We start from the raw sequence: 16,222 nt of genomic DNA on the forward strand, positions 1-16,222 counted from the left end.
ACACACACACACACACACACACACACACACACACACACACACACACACGGGGCAGTTTAACAGAGCAGTCATTTTTAGTTTTTAAGTCTGCAGCTTCAGGCCTGTGCAGATGATGTATTGTGCTCGTCTGGCTCTTCTTGTTTTTCATGTGGTAGCACCTCTGATTAGGGTCTTACTATATGGATTAAAGACACTGTTTTCTTGATATTGTCTACGGAAGCAATTCAGTTTGTAAAAATGAAAATACTAGAGTTCTTGTAAACAAAATGAGGAACTCTATTAAAACACTTGAAGAAGGTGGTGCTAGTCTGCATATTCCAGAGCTCATGCTTTTTCTTGTATAGATAACTGTTGGAATTTTCAGGTTTACATTTTAGTGTAAATTGGTCAGGTCTCCTCTACTAAATGATTTCAGTACTTTGTTATAGCTTGTAATATTTGGAAAATTTGAAAAGATCTTATTACTTGGGAGAATAAAACTTTTGTCGAATGATGAGCTCTGTTCTACTCTAGTAGTTCAGAATCTAGAAGAAGTGCGCTAGCTCTTTGATGTTGGACAAGTCAGTTAAACCTGGGGGAACTTGAATCCCCCAGCGTGAATTGTGTAAGTAGGGCCTACTGCAACAACCTTATGATGCTAGAATGAGACAATGCATGAAAAGTATACATACCATAGTGATTAGCATGTAGGTCAATAGTTTTTGCTTTAAAGTGTGAAAATGATAGTTTATTTAGAATTTGGTTTTATTTCAGATGATAATTGTTACTTAAACTAGTTTTGCTGTATTTTTCTGTTACAGCATTTAAGCTTTGTGTATGAATGTGAGCACAAACACACAAACTGTAGTTCTCTTGTGAACTGAGAAATTGACACTTACATACTTAAAACCTTTTAAAGAGTCATTTTTCACATGTGTTGTTTTTCTAGTAATCTTATGAGATTGTGGAGTGAGTCAGAAAAGATAATTATATAATTTTTGAGGTTTGAAGCAGATACTGAGAGCATGTAGTAGCTATTTATCTATAGTAAGGCATTAGTGGAATAACTAATAGCTGCATCTATTAGTTTGCCTAATCTTTATGTAGTACTGTATTTATTCCCCATAGTACTGTTGGGTACAGTTGCTGTTGACACAGTGAGAAAGACAAGTGACTTGTACAAGATTGTGTAAGATCTGGTTTGCGTTTTGAGGCAAAGTCAGGTTGACTTTTACAGCTGTTTAAAAATATCTTGAGAAAAACATTGTTTCACTTGCTAGTGTATAGTTTCAATTTTTAATTTTACTGAGTATTGGAATCCCTCTGAAAGGCTTTTGGTAAAATAATAGGAATTAGAATGTAACTTCAAAGTAAAAGAGGAAGTTGTATTCCGAGTGGTCATGTAATTCCTTTAACTCCAGCATCTCAGGAAGCAGAGGCAGGTGGGTTTCTGTGGATTGGAGGCCAGCCTGGTCTGTATAGCAAATTACAGAATGACCAGGGTTACATACTGAGTCACAAACACTATAAACTGCAGAGTTAACCTTTCAGCACAGGAAGTTTTGTTTTAAATCTGATTTTTGCCAAATAATTTGCTCTTTGATGAAGTTTGCTGCTTTATTAGATTGATTATCCTTTCTCATTGTAGGAGAAAAGTTCAGAGCACAGTCTTTTAAACTGGATGTGGTCATCTAACCCAATGTGGGTGATGTGAAAAATGAGCAACAGTAAAAGGTTTCTAAATATCCTGTGACCAAAAAATTAAAACCAAATCTGTAGTGAATCTGAGGAGTTTGAGCAGGGATCACTTTTGTTGTATTGGGTGACTTCACTTCAGTCACAGTTCTGAACACATAATGTGCTTTGCATGTGCTGTCACTCTCTTCAGGCCAGTGAATGCCTGATGTATTATGCCTCAAATTGTTGACAGTTTTTTACTTTGTTATTCTTCTTTGGTGGGTAGATGTATCTGTAGGTTTTGGGGAGATAAGAGATCCAGTAAGTGACAAAATCTTTTAGCCTTCATAAACTAATGCTTCAAGTTCCTTTAAATTCTTAGAATAATCAATCAATTGAAACAAGTCTTTCTTGGGTCTGTCATACAGGCATACATGCAAACAGAGTGCTCATATACATAAATAAATAAATCTTTAAAAAATGTCTTTCTTAGCCAGGGTCTGTTAATATTCACCTAGACTACTGAAATACTGGCTGGTTCTCCACTGTACTGTGTGAGTGTGTAAAACCACTTTCTGACTTGGAAATTTTTCTGGCCATCAGAAAAAATTAAATTGTGTTTTTACATACACAGTTTTTTACTCTTAAAGAAAGATAATGATTTCATTATGAAAAGAGGACAATTATTTCTTATTCCTTGGCATGTTAGTATCAAATTAGTGTCTTTGTACCCTATTGTATATGATATATATACACACACACACACACACACACACACACACACACACACACACACATATATAATTTTTTTGTAGAAACATTGATATTAAGTTTCAGCAATTTCGGAAATGGCCCTAAATATACTGTTGCCATTTTGCACGCTGTATTTATGTGAAAGTGTTCTCAGTACTGACTACTATAAAAGCAAAATATCAGTCGACTCTAAAAACGTTCAAAAGGCTATCTATCAAATATTTGGCCAACATGTAATTCTTTATGTAAAAGTAGTCAAGTACACCCATCTTACTCATTAGTATGCAAATTTGCTTTTGCCTTTAATGCATTATATGTATTTCAAATAAAAGTTTTTGTGATTATTAGTAAATGTTTCACTTGTGTGCTTGCTTTCTATATGTAAATGCCTGGGCTCACAGAGCCATTTCTTGGGTAAAAGTTGCAAGTATAAAATGTTTGGGAAGCCCTGGTTTAAAAGACAGCTCTTCACTTGTAAGTCTCATAGATAAGCTGGCATTTCTTCATTTCTTTTTATCTATACCCTGCAGGTGTAATGTATACCAAGATTATTTAATATTTTTATAGTACTGACCATGACTTCATATATATTTTTTTCAAGACAGAGTTTCTCTGTAGCTTTGTGTATCTTTGTAAACCAGGCTCGCCTTGGAACTCACAGTGATCAGTCTGCCTCTGCCTCCCTGAGTGTTAGGATTAAAGGTGTGTGCCACCATGCCCAGCTAAAATGAATCTTGGGAGAAAGTCAGTTTTTTGTTTTTTGGATATGCTTGGGAACTTTTAGGAAGTTATAGCCTGATGCATACACTGACCCGTGAACCAAACGGCCTCTGGTCAACTCTTCCTTTGCTGTCGGATTTGCTCTGTGCTGGCACAGTAACAGCATAAGCTCACAGTGCAGAAATACTGGGCAAGGGGACTTGCTTCCTGCCCTGGAGCTTTTTCCTAACTTGATGCCAGCCAGCTCTTAGACTAGTAAGCCTAGGAATTTTAATGAAAAGCCTGTTTTCCTGGCTTTCCCTCATTAGATTATTAGATTGTCTTAGTGTTGAGATATGGGGTAGTGGGGATCTAAGAGAGGAGTAGAAAGTAGTGCCTGGCTTGAGGATATTTTTAATAAATGTTTGACTTTTGAATGAATGGGTTATTCATCCTGTTAATTTCTGAAAATGCTATTAGCTTTAGCACATCTAGAACAACATAAAATATTGCCAGGTTTTTTATTCAGTGGCCACTTACTTGCTTTGGTAAGTCAGTTGTGTTAAGTGCTTACTGGTTGCCAAGATATTCTTTTCCAAGACTTGTATTTCTATACACTGTCTACCTTTGAGGTTCAGCAGTTATTTTATTTTCTCACTTTTTTCTTTCAGAAAACTGAAATTTTGTGAAATGCTAACTTTTAGAACAGGGGTCCTCAACCTTCCTAATGCTGTGACCCCTTAATACAGTTCCTCAAGTTTTGGTGACCACCCAACCATAAAATTATTTTTGTTGTTATTTCATAACTGTAGCTTTGCTACTGTTAGGAATTGAAACATAAATATCTGATATGCAGGATATCTGATATGTGACCCCTGTGAAAGGGCTGTTTAGACCCCAAGAAGGTCATGACGCAGATTGAAACCCACTGTAATAAAATATAAAATTTTGGTGAGTAATAGGGTTACATATAATTCTTAGGTCTGAAATAGGTTGCAAAATACACTTCATAAATTTATGTTAAAAGAGACTGTTATTGAATAATGGTATCAGTATTTATAAATGCCTGGGTTTTGATTTATAGTTTTTTGGTTTTTTTTTTTTTTTTTTTTTTTTTTTTTTGCATTGTTCTGCATTGAACAGATACCTTTGTAGATACATACCATTTTGAAATCAGTCTTTGATTTGGAATCATGCACACAATTCTGGTCATACTAATGAGGAAAAATTTATATCGACTTTTGAACTTAGGTGTGAAATTTTCTTGGTCATTAGAATAAGTTCTTTTCTTGTTTTTCTTACAGAACTTTCCCAGGACTGGCTATATTATTTAGTAGGGGCCTTCTTCAAAAATTGTTACTGCTTTCAAGGTGGTTATAGCAGAGCATTAAATCAAGTGCAGGGCCATTTGGAGCTATGCGGGTCATTTGTTCTTGAAGCTAGCCATGTCTGGTTTATATCGAATTTCTTTGTAACAGGTGATGAAGACAACACATTTTCTAATTTTGTTGTATAGTTATATACTTTTGCCTTTTTAATATGAAGAAAATGTCTGTACTACAATTTAAAATACTCCTAAAATGTATTATAATGTTTTATTTTTTCACTTAAGATCAGGGTAAGGAGCCGGGTGGTGGTGATGCATACCTTTAATCCCAGCACTTGGTAGGGAGAAGCAGGCAGATCTCTGTGAGTTTGAGGCCAGCCCGGTCTACAAAGTGAGTCCAGAACAGCCAGGACTACACAGAAAAACTCTGTCTTGAAAAACAAAACAAAAGATGTGTGTAAGGTGAGCCATAGTTCAAATTCTACTTGTTATAAGTTTAAATAAATATAAAAAGAAAACACATGTGTCTAAAAGATAAGAGAAAGGAGCTTCATTGCTGCTGATAGCTTGTTGTATATACTCAAGCTTTAATGTCTTTTGGACTTTCAGACTTGATCATCTTTTTACTCCTGAGATAATCCTACAACCTTTTCAGGTGGGGTTAGCTAAAACTTCTTTTAGAAAAAAATGTATGTGGCGGGGGAGATGGCTCAGTCAATAAAGTGTTTGCCCTACAAGCAGGAGGTCCTGAGTTTGATCCTTAGTACTTACTTAAAAGCATGTACCTGTAATCTAAATGCTGGAGAAATGGAAACAAAAGTATCCCACGGGCTTACTTATCAGCCAGTCTAGCTGTATTGATAAGCTCCAGGTTCAGTGAGAGACCCTGTCTTAAAAGGAAAGACAAAGAATGAGGAAAATACCCAGTGTCAATCTAGCCTACATGTGCTCATGGACCCATGCAACCCCCACACCACGACATGCATGCAACACTTACTAGTACACACAGGTTCTGAGTGTTCAACTTCTAAGAATAAAAGTAAGAAATGTGCCTTAACTTTTCAAAGTGGACATTGCTGTGAGATAATTTTCTATGATGTGACTAAGAACAGCAGTTGGCATGGACTCTCAACTATCAGCTCTAACTTAAGAGTATTGCTTTACTTAACTGATGAGAAGTTTGGTGGAAATTGAAGCTTGGACAATCTCTTCTTCTGAGTAGGAAACTGGGAAATAATTTGGACACTGAGCCTTCTTTTTCCTGTTTCCCTTTGAAAAGATTGTTGCTTGTTGCCAGCAGATAGCACTGTTTGCTTGGCAGAAGGTACTAGATGGCCAGCTCATCCGAACAGTTTTACCCCTGCTCTAATCTTGATCTCCCCAGAGGCAAAGTAAATGTGTGGAAAGTTTGGTCCTTCTGAAGAGTTTGCTTGAAAACCTGATCAGTGCTTGCCCTTCGACTGCAGGGAAGACTAGGAGCTTATACCTTTCCCAAGGCAGGCTTGGAATAGATACCCTGGTGACTTTTTGGAGAAATGGTACTTATAATCTGGATGTGCAACTTTACTGTGGGATAGTGTCAGCATTATGCTTTTAACTCACCCATTATTAGAATCAGTAGGATTTATTTGTTGTTTTATAAGCTAGAGATAGAACTCAGGGTTTTACATGTGCCTGGTAAGTACATTATCTTTTAGCTATACCCTCAGGTCCCTTTTTATTTCCGAATATGGTAGTCTATTGTAGAAATATACCACAACTTATTCATCTAATCGCCTGTTGTTGGGTGCTTTGGGTTTCTGGCTTAGGACAGTTGAGAAAAAGTTACTGTGACCATTTGGGTTAAAGATATTTTGTGATTCTGTTTTCAGTTCTCTTGGGTTAATGCTTAAAAATAGAATTGTTAGGTGATAGGATAAATGTGTATTGAGCGTCATAAAAAGACTGCTCAAACTGTTTTGTAGAGTGGCAATGTCAGTTTATGTTTATATACTTTAGTAATAATAAAAATGAAAATTATAGCAGTATACAATAGCAGCAGAAATATATGAAAAAGTAAGTCAGAATAATTGTACAAAATGATTCTATTCAAAAGACAAACATAAACTTGTTAGGCATATATATACATAGGCTAACAATATAAACAAGTGCACATGCGAGGAGACAGAGACAAAGTCTCTTTTGTTTGCTGTTACATGTCCCAGGCTAGTTGCCCAAGAACTTCAGAGACTCTCCAGTTTCTTTCCTGTGTCTTCTTAGGAGCAGTGGGAAATGGAGTGAAGTAAAGAATGGCAGACTACCTTGAATCTACTTGACACTGCCATTTCATTCCAGTGATCTGAAATATTAATATATAATATGTTTGGTAACTCTTGGTCCTGCTTAGGTTAGGTGAAAAATCAAAATGAAAGCAGAATTCTAAAGAAATATGGAAAGACTCAGATCTGCCCACTGGGTAGTAAAATAATAATAATTTAGAAAATAAATTGTCAAAACATTAAAAAGCTTAAAGCTTTTTGAAGGGGCTGGAGAGATAACCCAGCAGCTAAAAGCGTTCACTGCTCTTGGAGAGAACCTAAGTTTAGTTCCCTAGCACCCGAATGGTGGCTCACAGCTATCTGTAACTTCAGTTTTAGAGGAGCTGATATTTTCTGACCTCACACTCCTGTACACATGGACACACAGGCACAACACACATATGCATAAATGAAACAAAGATAAAAATATGTAAAGTAGTTCAGTAGTAATTGATTTACAATGCATTATGAAGATTAAAACCGATTTTGTATTAGATAAACTAGGATACTGACAGTTCACATTGGTAAAGATAGATATTTACTTAGCTTTTAATCAGTTCCCTATAACTTCATTTCGGGAAGCTTGGTTTGTTCTCTTCTTTCAGTTCTCTCATTTCTTCCTTTTTCTTACTGCTTGGCTGATACGCTAAAGACAACCCCCCATTGTTATATTGAATTTTATGTCCATGTTTCTTTAGGCCTCTGGGAACTTCTACAAATTTTGGTAGACTACATAGTCTAGACTCCCTCTTGAGGGAGGCTTAAATGCTTTAAAATATATAAAACACTTTATGTTTTACCCAAAATTTCAGGCAACCTCACCAGATAAATTATATCCAGGGAAGAGCCACCTTAAGCATTATTTAATACTACTTATAGTAAGCAGCCTGGTGTGGTGGGGCATGCCTTTAATCCCAGAATTTGGGAGGTAGAGGAGGCAGGAGGCTTTCTGTGAGTTCAGAGTCAGCCTGGTCTACATAGTTTCAGAACAACCAGAGTGATATAGCGAGACCCTGTCTCAGCAAACAAAAAAACACAGCACACTAAGCAGGTAATAATTAATGCTGCATTGAAAGTAAACATTTGTTTGGAGGGGGATAAACAAGTCAAAAACCAAGTGATAGGAAAAACATTTATGCTTAAGGCTAAATCTCTTCGGTTATAAACACATCAGCTTGTGTACACGTGCACATATGAGTAGTGTGGACATGTTCATGCCACAGTATACTTGTGGGGATTCTCAGTCTCTTCCTCCCATCCATCTCCCCATAGGCACAGTGGGAGCACAGACTCTGATGTGCTCTACGCTTGTACATGGGTCCTGGGTATTGAAACTCAGGACCTTAGGCTTGCACAGAAAGTACTTTCAGCTACTCAGTATCTCCCTAGCCTCCAACTCTTTTTTTTTTTTTTTTTTTTAAATAAACAAAGGACATGAACATACAGGGTAAAAATGAATATGGATACACTAGACAAGGAAACAACACTGTTTTAGTTTTCATATGGTAAGAAACTGACATCAAGCTATGATAGTTAAAATTTCTTAGCTGGTGTGACCAGGAAGAAAAATTCTTTTATACTTTTCACCCTGACAAATCTTTATTTGCAGTAGATGTATATAAATTCTTAGACTATTTATTTTTGGGTTTTTTTAATTTTCATTTTTTATATTAATTACAGTTTATTTACTTTGTATCCCAGCTGTAGCCCCCTCCCTCATTCCTTCCTAATCCCATCCTCTGTACCTTATCTCCTGCCGTGCCCCTCTCCAAGTCCACTGATAGAGGAGGTCCTCCTCCCCTTCCATCTGACCCTAGCCTATCAGGTCTCACCAGGACTGGCTGCATTGTCCTTCTCTGTGGCCTGGCAAGGCTGCTCCTCCCTCAGAGGGAGGTGATCAAAGAGCCAGCCACTGAGTTCATGTTAGAGACAGTCCCTGTTCCCCTTACGAGGGAACCCATTTGGATACTGAGTTTTCATGGGCTACATCTGTGCGGGGGTTCTAGGTTATCTCCATGAATGTTCCTTGGTTGGAGTATCAGTCTCAGAAAAGACCCCTGTGCCCAGATTTTTTGGTTCTGTTGCTCCCTTGGGGAGCTCCTGTCTCCTCCAGATCTTACTATCTCCCCCTTCTTTCATAAGATTTCCTGCACTCTGACCAAAGTTTGGTTATGAGTCTCAGCCTCTGCTTTGATACACTGCTCAATAGAGTCTTTCAGAGGCCCTCTGTGGTAGGCTCCTGTCCTGTTTCTTGTTTTCTCCTTCTTCCAATGTCCATCCCGTTTGTCTTTCTGAGTGAGGACTGATCATATTACCTAGGGTCCTCCTCCTTGCTTAGCTTCTTTCCGTGTACAGATTTTAGTATGTTTATCCTATATTATATGTCTAATATCCACTTATAAGTGAGTATATACCATGTGTGTCTTTCTGCTTCTGGCACAAAACTAAAGTCCAAGTGGATCAAAGACCTCAACATAAAACCAGACACACTAAACCCGTTGGAAGAAAAAGTGGGGAAGAGCCTAGAACTCATTGACACAGGAGAAAACTTCCTGAACAGAACACCAACAGCACAGGCTCTAAGTTCAACAATCAATAAATGGGGCCGCATGAAGCTGAAAAGCTTCTGTAAAGCAAAGGACACTGTCGTCAGAACAAGATGACAGCCTACAGACTGGGAAAGGATCTTCACCAACCCTATATCAGACAGGGATAATATCCAGAATATATAAAGAACTCAAGAAGTTAAAAAGCAACACATCAAGTAATCCAATTAAAAAATGGGGCACAGAGCTAAACAGAGAATTCTCAATTGAGGAATATTGAATGGCAGAGAGATATTCAGACTATTTATATTCACATGCCCTTAGTTTTCTTTTGATCAAGATAATGGTTGAAGGCTTTGTGTATGCTCAACTATTACTCTGATCACTGAATCTCTTAATTGGATTTTCTTCTTCCCTTTTTTTGGTTTTCAAGACAGGGTTTCTCTGTGTAGCCTTTGCTGTCCTGGAACTCTCTGTAGATCAGGCTGGCCTTGAACTCACAGAGATCCACTGCCTCTGCGTCCTGAGTGCTGGATGCTGTGCCACCACCACATGGCTCTTAATTGCATTTTCAGTTTTTTTAAAATTAATCTTTCAAAATGTTTATGTTTATAATTGTTAAACACATTTTTATTTCAATCATCAGTTACAAAGGGTGAATGATTACAATGAATGAATTATACATTGTACTTTGCTAGAATTGTCACTGTGTTATTTCTGGAGAATGTTTAACAGTTAGTTTGTTATATATAGTGAGTGTTTTTTTTTAAAGTTTATTTATTTGTTTGTTTATTTATTATGTATACAGTATTCTGCCTGTAGGCCAGATCTCATTATAGATGGTTGTGAGCCACCATGTGGTTGCTGGGAATTGAACTCAGGACCTCTGGAAGAGCAGCCAGTGCTCTTAACCTCTGAGCCACCTCTTCAGCTCCCTATAGTGAGTGTTTAATTATAGGTAAGATACTTGATGGTTTTAATATAAAACAATAGTTTTTTTGTCCCTTTAAACTAATTTTTTGAGTATATTAGAATCCTGGATTGCTCACAGTATTGTTTACTTTCCTTCTCTCTTTCCTTCTTATTTCACCTCTCCATATCTCTTCGTTTTGTTTTGCTTTCGTTTGGTGGCTTGGGATCAAACCCAGTGCCTTGCACATGCTAGGTGCGTACTCTGTTATTGGGCTATATTCTTAACTTTAATTTTCATGTTAGTGGGAATGAGAAGTTAGAAAGAATGAATTCAGATGAGTACTTTTGTCAATAAACTATAATAAGACTTTAAAAACTAAATTTTGTTATATTTTCAGTCTCTTGAGTATTTTCTGATAATTATTAGGAAAAGTATTTTTTGTTCCGTTACAGGAAATAGTGAACAGAATAATTTCTTACCTAGTTTACAGCAATTCTTTCTCTTTGTTGTTTTTAATCTTGGTACACCCTAAGTATGGTAATTTTTCAGGACTCTTTGTTTCTGGTGACACAGTGACTCAATTAAAGCTTAAACAAACAGACAAGAGGGAGATACTGCAGCATCTTACATAACTGAACGAGTAATTCAAAGGCAACTTGGGGATCTTGAGGACTAGAAGTTAGAGTGAAGTGACTGTAGTTTTGAAAGATCACTGAACATTAGTGTAATACTCATAGGAATTTGCTGATTTATGGCTCCAAAGTCCATACTCTTTTTCCTCCTTTGTCTAAGTTATTTCTGTAGCATTCTCTAGGCCAAAAGAAGTAGCTAAGAATTCTGTTTAAGTAATGAGGTAGAATCAAACATTTTTATTCAAATAACTTAGCTATTTGAAAAAATTAATACAAGGAGCTGGTTATTTAGACTTGCAACTCAGCAACAACAAAGGGAAAAAAACAAAACAAATCCAAAAAGCAGCAAACCTGTTGAAGACAAGAAACTTGAGTAGATATTTCTCCAAAAAAGTTAATATGACCAGTAAACCACAGGAAAAGGCCCTTTGACATCATTAGTCATTAGGAAAATTCAAGTCAAAGGAAGATACAGCTCTATGTTCATTAGGGTGGCTGTTACCCAAAAAGTGCAGAAAGTTAGAAAGATGGCTCAATATTATAAAAGCACCCATATCAAGGCTCACAACCTGCAAGATCAGTTCAAAGGAATCCAGTGCCCTCTTCTTACCTCAAGCTCCGGAAGGCATGTGGTGTACATACGCAAATGAATACTCATTAAGTTGGTATCTGTAAAGGCAAAAAAAGTATTGACTAGGCTATAAAAAAATTAGCACACTGGTGCCTTGTTTTAAGCACCATGGAAAACTTGTCTGTGGCTCTCAGAAATTAAACTGCATGGCTGTATGATTCAGCATTTTTTTTTTTTTTCTGGCTATATACTATGAAGAGAAATAGAAGGGTTCATACAAAATTAAACAAACAAACAAACAAACAAACAAACAACTTTCACTGAATACTTAAGATTTGCTTGAAACTCTCTATGTAGTCCAGTCTGGCTTAGACTCTCTCATCTTCTCTTGCTTTAATCTCCTAAAGCTAGAATTACAGAAGTGTGCTTGACTTACAGTTCTTTGTGCCATTGTTCACAATGTTGTTCATAGTATTAAAAGGTAGAACAGTCTAAATGGCTGTCAGCAGATAAATTTATCAACCAAGAATAAATAGACAGTGGAATGGTACTTAGTCTTAAAGAGGAATACAGTTCCTTAAATGCTGCACATGAGCAAACCTAGAAATACTATGTTAAGCTAAACAAGCCAGATAAAAAATAATAAATACTTGATGAGTTCATTTCATGGGGAGAGTTAAGTTTAGTAGGATGAAAAATTTTGGAATATGAATAGTGATTTTTTTTCTAGATATTGATTATATAGCAGTATAAATAAATGCCCATTAAATTGTATACTTATATATTTAAAATTATAAATGCATACCTTTCTTTTTTATTTTTATTTATTTTTATTATTAGTTATATTTTATTAACTTTGTGTCCCAGATGTATCCTACTCCCTCATTCCCTCCCAATCCCATTCTCCCTTCCTCATCTCCTCCCTGCCCCTTTCCAAGTCCACTGTTAGGGAAGGACCTCCTTCCCTTTCATCTGACCTTGGTTTATCAGGTCTCTTTCAGGACTGGCTGCAAAGTCCTCCTCTGTGGCCTAGCAGGGCTTGCTCCTTCCTTTGGGGGTGGGGAGGTCAAAGAGCCCGCCATTGAGTTCATCATACCTTTCTTAATAAAACTGAAAAAGTACACTTTTAATGTATGCAGTGTGTCAGTTATGTGCTGATTGAAAAAAAAAATTTTTTTTTTTTTTAAACCAGTTTCACTACGTAGACCAGGCTGGCCTGAAACTCAAAGAGATCTGCCTGCCTTTGTCTTTGAGTACTGGGATTAAAGGTGTGGACCATAGTGTAGGGTCTTTGATTAAATTTTAACAAAAAGATATTCAGGGTAGATATCTGGATATCTTTTAAAACTTTAAAGTAAAACAGATTGCCTAGTTTTGAAATGGAGTTTGCTTTGCATTATGACAAAACGGTAACAGGAAAGGAATGGTTATATTTTTTAATTTTAGGGAAGATAGTATTCATGTTAGCACTAATGTGCTTACTGTTAAGTAATGAAGGACAGATTGGAGGGCTGTGTTTATTATTACTTGGGGTTTGCCAAATGGAAGATCGCACAGGACAGAGCAATTTGATGTCAGTGGGATTCAATTGTTATCTTTATTGAAACAGGAAGTGACATACTCAATATATTTTCAAAAAGCAACTTGGTTGGCATCAAACCTTATTGTCTGTGAATGGCATGTATACCACCTATTGTGGTGTATGTATGTTTGTGTGGTTGTGTATGCATGTCTATATTTCTAAGTGCAGAGACTGCTACATATAGGTACTTTGCATGCCCTATGTCTGTTGGACAGTTACTTATCTGTTTGAACTGTTTTTCTTAACTGAGTGCTTTGTTTATTTAATTGTGCGTTTTTCTTTTTCTGCATTAAGTAGTAATTTATTTAGAGGTGGGGTCATTGCCTAGGTTGCCTCAGCTTGATGGCTTCCTGCATTAGCCTCACCACTGCCCCCAGCTAGTCTGTTTTGATGTATGGACGTTGTCTTTGGGTTACTCTGTAATGTTTGGCTGTTTTTTCATCTTGAGAGCATTTCACCAATATTTGATGAATATAAGTATATCTTTTGAAGAAGTCTCCTCTGATTTTCCAACTGAGTTAAAAGTAATAGCTAAAGAAGTTTTTAAAGCCATGGTCCTGGGTTTTATCTTCTGTGTGAGATGAAGGTTGTTTAAACTTTACTGAATTGCTGACTTAAATGTAGTTTTTAACAGCACAGGGAGAATTCTTTTTACTCAACAACTTTTATTAGCCCTTATTTAACTTAATACTTTTGATTTTTTTCATAAATACAACATAGTGATGAACTCTTTTTGGCATTAGTTGAAAAGTTCTGTTTTTTTTTTTTTTTCTTCTTCTTCATGTACATATTAGGATGGCAGTCATAAGTAGCCTTGTGTTTGCATGAGATAAATATTGCCAGCGAAAAGAATGGTTGTTTTTGTTTTTTGTTTTTCTGAGTATGTGTTGAAGATACTGATTTCTGTTCTCTTGGAAGACTAATTTCTAAGGAGGTCTGCTTAGAGGGCTAGGTATTTGAGTTTGCTGCATAAACAGAGCCCTCATTGTGGTATGTGGTTATTGGAGGTTATTTGAGTTTTTATTGGCTTTTTTTCAGAAATATGAGCAGCCCCCTACCTAATTGCCAGAGTATAAATTTTAAGTAGGTGAGTAGAAGAGTAGGCCCTTTTTATTTCACACAGCCTTTGCCTTGTGACTTTCATTTCTTTGAGTGTAGTCTTTTCTGAATGCACTAACAGGCTGGAGAGGTAGACAGTTGTTTGTTTTGTATGTGCTAGGTAAGTACAGCAGGTTAAAATTTTTTTTTAGATTATTTTTATTTTATGTGTGTACTGGTTTGCTTGCATTTCTGTCTGTGGACCACATACATTCCTAGTGCCTGCAGAGGTCTGAAGAGGCCATTCTGTCCCCAGAACTGGAGTTACAGATAGTTATGAGCACTGTGTGGGGCTGACAATCGAACCCAGGCTATCCACAAGAGTGAGAAATGCTTTTAACCCTTGAGTATCTCTTTAGCCTCAAGCACAGCAGCTTTTAATTGTGATGACATAAGTTCGAAGTTTATTTTCTTATTTGTTTGTTTGTTTCGAGGCTGGATTTCTCTGTGTAGCCCCAGCTATCCTGGAACTCACTGTGTAGACCAGGCTGGCCTTGAGCTCAGGCTGCCTCTGCCTCCTGAGTGCTGGGATTAAAGGTGTGTACCGTCACAGCCAGGCTCAGAGTTTACATTTTTCATCTTTATTGTTAAATTGTATGCTGAAAGGACGGCTATGCATTTTCATTCAGCTTTCTAGTTCTTCCCTATTTTAGGTTGATACAGATTGAACCCATGGCTTTATGCATGAAAGGCAAGCACTCTTCTAGCAGAGCTATAGCCCCTTCTGACCATTTGATTCCTGTTACTGTACATAAAGCTAGAGAGTCAGTTCACAGAAGGGGAGAGAAACCTTATCATTCCTAATAAAACGTTCATATAGGATAAGCAGTTTAAGGATCAGCTTGGTTGGGGTACTACATATATATATATATATATATATTTTTTTTTTTTTTTTGAGTGTGCTTTACTTTCATACTTTCCCCAGAGTTTCTGTTTAATATGTCAAGTGTCTAGAGGAGAAAGAAAAAGAAAAATAAAGACATACATGTTTATACATGGACATAGTTTTTTTGGGTCCTTTAGCAAGCTGATTTTGAGATTAGCCTTTTTTTTTTTTTTTTTTTTAAAGGACATTTTTTTAGGCAGCTGCTTGGTGAGAGGGTTAGGAAGTAGTGTTCAGAGATTGTGCTTTGTGGAAAGATTCAGGAGCAAAGTGTGTTCACATAAGCAGTGTTAATGTGGCAGGTTTCAAAACAACATTGGTGTTTTTGTAAATTTTATTTAGGGCATTAGTGGCCTTTAAAATTGTTTTTGTCTTTGCAATATAGTTTACAAATTGATTTTTTTTTTACATCATACTTCTTATGATGTAAATATAGTACTCATGATATTCTTAAAAAAATCTGAAAAAAGAAATAGTAGTTTTTAATTTAAACATTATAGCAGAATCCTTTTTAAAACCTGTTTATGAAATTATTCCATCCTCATAGGTTTTTAAAAAAAATCTTTTATCTAAGAAAAGCCACTTAATTTTTTTCCCCTGATTATTAGGAAGCAGACTGGATAGATTTTTGTGGTTTAGTGTTAAATAGATGTTAAGGGAGAAGAAGTCATTATAATCTTCCTATTAGGAGAAATTAAATTTCCATGGTTTTGGAATTTGGATTGTCTTTCTGTTTGAATAGAATATCTGATCTGTGCATTGAGGACTGATTTAGGGCAAGGCAAGGTGAAAAGAGTGTGGACAACTCCCACAGTTCCTTATGTCCTCCCTGCCAGATGAACTGAGAGCAAGTGGCAAGTGCAAGCATTAACACGTGTTTGTAGGAAATTTGCCTTCCCAGAGGTACACCCTGGAGCTAGTCAAAGGAACAAAAGTCAGGAAACTTTTTTCCAGTGCTGTAGATAGTCTTTCTGATGTTTCCACAGCAATTATAAATAATGAACTATCTCTGACACTTAGACAAATTGATCCCACTTGGCTTTTAATTAAATTAATTTCTAGTGATTGCATGCTAGATTTCCTATCAGTTTTTCTTAATAATTGAGACTCGAATAATCGAGACTCTTTGAAAATAATTTTAGGGTCTGGAGAGATGGCTCAGAAAGTGAAGAACACTTGCTGCTCTTCTAGAGGACCTGGTTTCATTATCTACCAGCCATATGGCAGCTCACAACCATCTGTAACTCCAGTCCCAAAGGATCTGA

At 36.5% G+C, this 16,222-nt stretch overlaps 1 protein-coding gene across 3 annotated transcripts in view; it reads left to right on the forward strand.

Annotated features, from left to right (window-relative positions):
• Window positions 1–16,222, forward strand: part of Mtmr3 (myotubularin related protein 3) — an 80,017-nt gene that overhangs the window by 531 nt on the left and 63,264 nt on the right. The gene's annotated exons all lie outside the window — the stretch shown is intronic.

Source organism: Psammomys obesus, unplaced genomic scaffold (genome assembly GCF_907164565.1).
Source record: "Psammomys obesus unplaced genomic scaffold, mPsaObe1.curated_primary_1811, whole genome shotgun sequence".
In the NCBI taxonomy this organism is placed as follows: Eukaryota; Metazoa; Chordata; class Mammalia; order Rodentia; family Muridae; genus Psammomys; species Psammomys obesus.